The sequence below is a fragment of the Solanum lycopersicum genome, chromosome 4, assembly GCF_036512215.1.
Source record: "Solanum lycopersicum chromosome 4, SLM_r2.1".
Lineage (NCBI taxonomy): Eukaryota > Viridiplantae > Streptophyta > Magnoliopsida > Solanales > Solanaceae > Solanum > Solanum lycopersicum.
Genome location: NC_090803.1, coordinates 27,714,407 through 27,720,406, shown reverse-complemented (window position 1 = coordinate 27,720,406; position 6,000 = coordinate 27,714,407).

The following is a 6,000-nucleotide window of genomic DNA, read 5'->3' as shown; positions in this document are numbered from 1 at the left end:
TTTCAAGGATATTTTAAGTTCAAGGAAGCCTTTAAGACTTAGAATTGCTAAGAAAATGCTCAGAAAATACTTAGAAAGAACAAAGAGAGAACTTCGAAGAAGTCTTGTGTATTACTTTGGACAATGCTTTACGACTTTTCTTGATGCCTTGAAAAATGAGGGGAACCTAGATTTATACTACTTTCTATGGACTTATGTGAAATTCATATTTACTTTACAAGTCCCTTATATATTTACACTTTTGTCCCCTTTCTAGAGAATTCTACACATTCTTGAAATATCTAAGGTGTTCTAGAATACTCGAGAAGCCTCCCCCTAACTCTAGAGTCTTTTATGACTCTCCACATGAAAATTCTAACTGGAATTTTGGCGGGACATGACACACTCCCACACTTGATGATGCGACGATTGCGTGCACTATTGCTGAAGAAATTCTCGGACTTGGTCTCGAAACTGCCAAAAGTCTTTGTATTTCTCCCATGTGTACTCTTTCGGATTTTGTCCGTTCCAATGAACAAGGAACCTGACGATGTCTTGTTTACCTTGTTTTCGTTTGGATTGATAGTCTATCATAGACTCAATATCTTGTTAATGCGAGTTAGTGACTGTTTGGGTGCCCGTTACGAGCAATTCAGGTTAGCATCCTCCTTGTTCTCATGGTACGACTTTAGGACTCTTGCATGAAACACCAGATGGATCTTGAAGTGTGTAAGTTACTCCAACTTGTTTGAGATCTTGCCCAACTTGGTAGCAATCATAAATGGACCATAATATTTCCGCACTAAGTTTTCATAGACGCCCCTTAGTGCCTTGAACTGTCTTGGGTTGAATTTCACCAAGATCATGTCGCCTTATTTTGAGTTCGTGGGACGATGCTTGAGGTTTGCGAACTTTTTCATCTTATTTGTTGTCTTGTCGAAGTAGGACTTGGAAGTTTCAAGTTGATCCTCCCATCCCTTGACAAGATGGCAGGCACCCAAACTCTTTCCTTCAAAAGCATCCGGTAGTTAGTGCGGAGTCTGGGGTTGTTGGCCTCTCGCCAACTCAAATGGTGTGCACGTAGTTGACTCACTCCTTTGAAAATTGTATGAGAACAGTTCCATATCAAGGAGTCCGGCCCAATCTTTTTAGTGCAAACTAACATAGTACCTTAGGTAGCACTCTAGCAGGGTGTTGACACGTTCGGTCTGGGCGTCGGTCTGCAGGTGGTAGCTCGTGGAGAAGTAAAGTTCTATGACAAGTATGATGAACAATTCCGTCCAAAAGTTCCTGATGAAGAGGGGGTTCTCGGTCGCTAATGATATGTCTTGGCATCCCCCAATAATTTAATACATTCTTCAACAACAATCGAGCGTCCTCTTTTACGGTTCAATAGACTACGGTAGTCATGAAGGTAGCATATTTTGAAAACCTGTCCACCACAACCATTATCGTTCCATACGCGTCAGACTTTGGTAGGGAGGTGATGAAGTTCATGGTTATGCTCTTCGTTTTCATTCTGCTACGAGTATTGGCTCCAGAAATCCTACCGGTGGCCTTTGCTCCACTTGTTCTTGCTGGCACACAAGACAATTATGCACATAGCACTAGATGTCATCTTGCATGCGTGGCCAAAACTATATCACCTCGATCAGCGCCCTTGTTCGTCACTGCCCCGGATGCCCTGATCTTTGTATGTCGTGGCTTTATTCGATGATTCATTGCCTTGTCGATCAAAACCTGGGTACATAGAGCCTTTGACCGGCAGTAAGCAAGAGGCATTCTTCCACCTACAAGCTCCTATTCTTGCCTTTGGCAATCAAGTCCATTAACTTCTTCTCTCGGGATCAAATTGCATGCAATCCTTGACTGCGTCTTGAATGGCACAGTGAGCTTATAGTGATGATAGCAAGCTCTTCCATTATTCTTAATGCGTCGTCCATAATATTGCCTCTTCCTTGCTTGTACTCCAAAAGGTAGTAGAACTCTGCCAAAAGTCATGCCACCTATCATTCTTTGGGGTTATCTTCTTTTGTGACTGGAGGTAGCTAGTGGCCACATTTTCGGTCTTTACCACAAGCTTAGATCTTAGTAATTAATGTCTCGACGTGTGTAGCAAATGCACGATGGACGACATCTCTTTCTCCTACATTGTGTACCGCTATTCAATATCGTTTATCTTACAACTCATGAATGTTATTGGGTGTTTATATTGTACTAAGACTCCCCCAATGGCAAAGTCTAAGGCATCCATATGTATTTCGAAGGTCCTGGAGAAGTCGGGCATCTTCAAGACCAACTCTTAAATCATTGCGGCCTTGAGACTTTTGAATGCTCTTTGGCACTCCTCGGTCAAAACCCATGGCTTATTCTTATGTAGCAACTAGGTTAGTGAAGCGGCTTTTGTGGAGTAGCCACTGATGAACCTAAGATAGTTGTTTTTAAGTCAAAGGAATGGTGGTAGCTAGGACACTTTTATGGGCGCCTCCCACTCCTGGATTGCCTGGATCTTCATCTCACCCATCCGCAGTTTGCCTTGGCTCATGATATGTCCTAAGATGTATACTTTGTGCTGGGATAACTCACACTTTACCTGCATGACATAGAGCTGGTTCTCCCGTAAGACTTGGGAGACTCTGCTCAGGTACTCCACGTGCTCTTCCAGGGTTTTGCTATATATGAATATGTATCCAAGTACACCACCACGAACTGGTGAGAGTAGGTGTGAAAGATTTTGTTCATCAGCGTGAAAAAGCTATCTTTTGTATTGGTTGATACGAAAGGCGTCACTTACCATTCGTATGGTCCATATCTGGTATGGAAGCTGTCGTTGGGTCGTCCCCCTCCGCGATGAGCATTTGGTAGTAGCCTTTTCTGAGATCCATCTTGGTAGAGTACTTGGTCTATCCAAGTCTATCAAATGAATCCATGATGAGTGGGATAGGATATTTGTTACTAATTATTACCTTATTCAGCACCCGATAGTCGATGTATAGGTTCAACGACCCATCTTTCATTCTTTGGAACAGAGCTAACGTGCCATATGGTGAATTTGATGGACAGATATGACTGTCCACGAGAAGCTCCTTCGGCTACTTCCTTAGATCCTCTAAATTTGGTGGAGCCATGCAATAAGGTTCATGTGCAGGTGGTTTAGCTCCCAACTCCACCTGTATCTCATGATCTACCTTGTGCCTAGGAGATAGAGTCTTTAGTAGATCATCCGCCATCACGTCGTTGTTCTCTTCAAGGACTTCTTCAATGATCGGTTTCAAGGAATCCTTAGTAACATTGTCTTCTCCCATACTTTCAGTTGCAGCTAGAATGTCAACTCTCCTTTCTTCAGGCCCTTCATGATCTGCATGGACGACAGGTAGGTGTGTTCTTCCTTCATCAGTACCTTGACTAGAGGTACAATGCATGACCCTTCCCGCTCCATCATCATGAGTTGTTGGAGGTAGGGGTCGATCATCGTGTCGCACTGCTGGAAGAAATGTCCAACAATGATATCAAAGATATCTAAAGAAGCGACGGTAAAGTTTGTCTTACCTTTCCACTTCCCCAATGTGATGCTCACTCTTAATGGGACACACTCTTATGGGAGTCGGTGGAGGAATTAACGGTCCTGAGGCGGGTGTTTCTTGGAGCATATTTCATTCCTAAACTCTTTGCTGCTTTCTTGGTTATGGTGTTTGCTTTGGCCCCCGAGTCTACCATCGCACCAAGTAGTCGTCCATTAAGGGAGATGTCTACATACTACGTGCTGAAGTAACCTACATTTTTAGACATCTTGGAAATCGCACCACATAATCCTACAATGCTAACTGCATCGTGACCGTGTCAAGACCTTGCTCTTGTGTGTCTTTTGATACGCTCAAACTTACTTCTCAAATAAGAAGTAAAGCAGTCGTATCAAGTAAATAACCCAACTAGTGAGGTTGGGATCGTTCCCACGAGGAAAATAGTATAGACTTAACTTCAATCTATTATTACATTTTGTTTAGTAATTACTTCCTTGGAAAGTAAAAACAATAAGAGGGGTTTTTTTTTATTTCTATATGTATGAAAATAACTATCTAAATTGAAAAAGACACTTAACAACTTTGAATGTTAGAGTTTAATCAATTAATCAAAGTAATTAGGGTTTATGTGTTCTCCACGGGTTCATAATTTGATAATTCTAACTATAACAATTCTTTCCTAGTATCTTGCATGCAAAGTGATAAGTTATGTATTTCTAAATCCTTGTTCCGGCATCTAGAAAATCTCACTCCGCACCTTGGTCAGGCTACGTGTGTTGCTATCCTAACCCTTATCTTTACCTCATATTAAGCATTATATTCGATATTTGGAAGCGAGTTCTAACGTTGGCCATCCATTAAAAAGAATTCTAAGCGAAAGAATTATTAATACATGCAAGACACTATTCTAGAATTTTTATTTTAGTTAGGATTTATCTCATTATTTGACAATAATTCCCACAACCCTAGTTATGGAGTTTAGTTACTCATAGTCATAATCACAATAATCAAATATATTAAATAAGAATTGATGTATTTACCTCAATGAGAAAGAGTAAAATCCGAAAGTTTGCTTGATTAATCACCAATAATAACTTGCAAGAATCTCAAAGTAATCAATAATCTCACAAAAAGTCTAGTGATAATCAAGAATATAACACTAATACACAGAGTCTAATAATGATCCAGAGTCTAACCTAAAAAACGAGGTTTTTTGAACTATTTATAGAAAAAAAAACCTAATTAAACAAGGACTCTATTTGCTGGAAATCTGTCCAAACGCGGCTGGGTTGACGGAACCCGCGATGGATCGTCTTGGTCATGACGGACCGTCATGGACTCCGTCATCCAATACCTATGCAATTTCTTCTACTGCACTCTTCATTACCCTCGACGACAGGTTTGATGGACCGTCATAGGCAAAACGGTCCGTCGAGGGTCTTCGTTTCAAAACACTTGAACTCTTGGAATATGGGTACTGGGACTACTTCTCTGAATATCATGACGAACCGTCATGAACTCCGTAGCACCACACTTGGTCAGACTTCCCCATCTTCCTTCAGCAGCTGCAGTACGCTGCCACCTATGGACCGTCACAAGAACAATGGACCGTCATAAGCTCTTTAGGTGGTCTCTTCTTCATTTCATTGCTCAAAATCTCCGCATTTATCTTTGGACAGATTTCCTGCAAAATAATGAGAAACTTATATAAAAATTAGCACAAAAAGGCTTTTGGACATACTAAAAATAAGGAAAAAATATTAAAAATATCGTGAAACCACGGTATATCATCTTTCTCCTTTCGTTTGCGTAGGATGGAACCAGGGTTCTTCATCTCAGGGCACCTAGCATAGCCGTGTGGTCCACCACGTATGCAACAACCATATCTTTTTTTCTTCTATGCTCGTCTCTCTATGTAGTTTTAGTGCACAAACCGCTTGATTTCTAGCTTGTGGGGGTCATGCGACTGGGGTGTGCCTGCTGCTCCTTGCCTCGGACACAATATCCCCCACCTTTGGCATGACCACTCCTTGCATCCCTGCTCTTTGCTTTGTCATGTTGTTCATGCTTAAAGTTTATCAAGGACTCAACTTGCGTGATGGATTCGGCTATGGTCTTGACTTGTCACTGCTCCAACTCCGTCTTGCCCGAATTCTACAATTCGTCCATGAAGTGGAACAACATGTCCTTGTCTGGGAGGTTTGGAATTTGAAGTGTTAGAGTTGTGAAATCCTTCACGTACGCTCCAATGCTACTTGCTTTCTTCAATTCTCAAAACTTGCGCTTAACCTCGTACACGACGTTGTTAGGGAAGATATCTTACTTGAATTCCTCATGGAATTTCTCCCACGTGTTGATGGTTCACGTTCCCTTTCTAATATTACCTTCTTTTTGCCTCCACCATAGCATGGTCATATCGGAAAGATACAACATAACACTGTTGATGTTATTTTCGTCATTCTTCACCCGACAACACTTGAAGTAATTCTCCAAGTGTCAC